The sequence below is a fragment of the Dunckerocampus dactyliophorus genome, chromosome 13 (assembly GCF_027744805.1).
Source record: "Dunckerocampus dactyliophorus isolate RoL2022-P2 chromosome 13, RoL_Ddac_1.1, whole genome shotgun sequence".
Lineage (NCBI taxonomy): Eukaryota > Metazoa > Chordata > Actinopteri > Syngnathiformes > Syngnathidae > Dunckerocampus > Dunckerocampus dactyliophorus.
In genome coordinates, this window is record NC_072831.1 from 7,163,709 (window position 1) to 7,164,669 (window position 961).

Genomic DNA, 961 nt, shown 5'->3' on the forward strand with positions numbered 1-961 from the left:
CTAAAATTAGACTTTACCATGAAATATAATAATTTAAATTCTTCAGAAATGTTGTTTGTTAATTTTTTATATATATATTTGTGTTACTCCTGATCCCAACTAGTTTTTTTCTTCAAAAAAAACAAAAAACAATTTAGTTAAAATTCATACTTTAGTTGTGTCCCTGGGTTTTCACTTAGTCCTGTTACACATTACCCTCCCTGAAAGTTTGGGAATATTCACATTCACATATTCACAAGTCACATGATGCACATGCATCATTCATTATTTTTCTGTACATCCTGTTTGATGATATTTCATATTTCACCTACGGGATGCTGGATGGGTTGGGTTTTAAATCCCAGCACAGTCCTGTTACCTGAAGTATTTTTTTCATGCTAGCTGTCCGTTTTTTAAAATATTTTGCTGTTGTTGAATCACTGCAATGTGGTGAGTGTCAACATGCTATTATCATACATTTCACGTCGCTATAGTTCATGGCTTGCTAATCTATGTTAAAAAAAATCTCTGCTGTTACTTAAATGAGTCATCTTGGCTTAGGAAACTTACACAAAAATTAAATAAAGTTGCCTGCCATTACAAATTTTGAGTAGTTCAATATGTGTATTATAAGATGTAGAGTTTATTTGCGAGAGTTCCAACAAACAAATGGCACAGATTTGGTGGAATGGCCCAAGACGTGGTATATACAGTATATGCTGTATCTCTGTATTTGTAAAGATAATAAGGGAGGTATTCATTTAACCTTATGTTTGTCATTGTGATTGTAGTTTGCATGGGTGTATAACTGCATTGTGGGTCACCTTTGACCCTCTAATGGTAAAATATTAGGAAAAAGTATGATGCAGTACAACTGCACAACCACAATAATAAAGATGGTGTTAAATAACAGTCCAGCAAAAGTTGAGCATTATTATCTTTCTAAAGGCAGAAATGGATTGGATGTGGTAAGCAGGTGTAC

The 961-nt window shown here is 33.3% G+C and overlaps 1 protein-coding gene across 2 annotated transcripts in view; it reads right to left on the bottom strand.

Annotated features, from left to right (window-relative positions):
- The window catches only part of mavs (mitochondrial antiviral signaling protein), a 53,886-nt gene that overhangs the window by 52,830 nt on the left and 95 nt on the right, over positions 1-961 (bottom strand). The gene's annotated exons all lie outside the window — the stretch shown is intronic.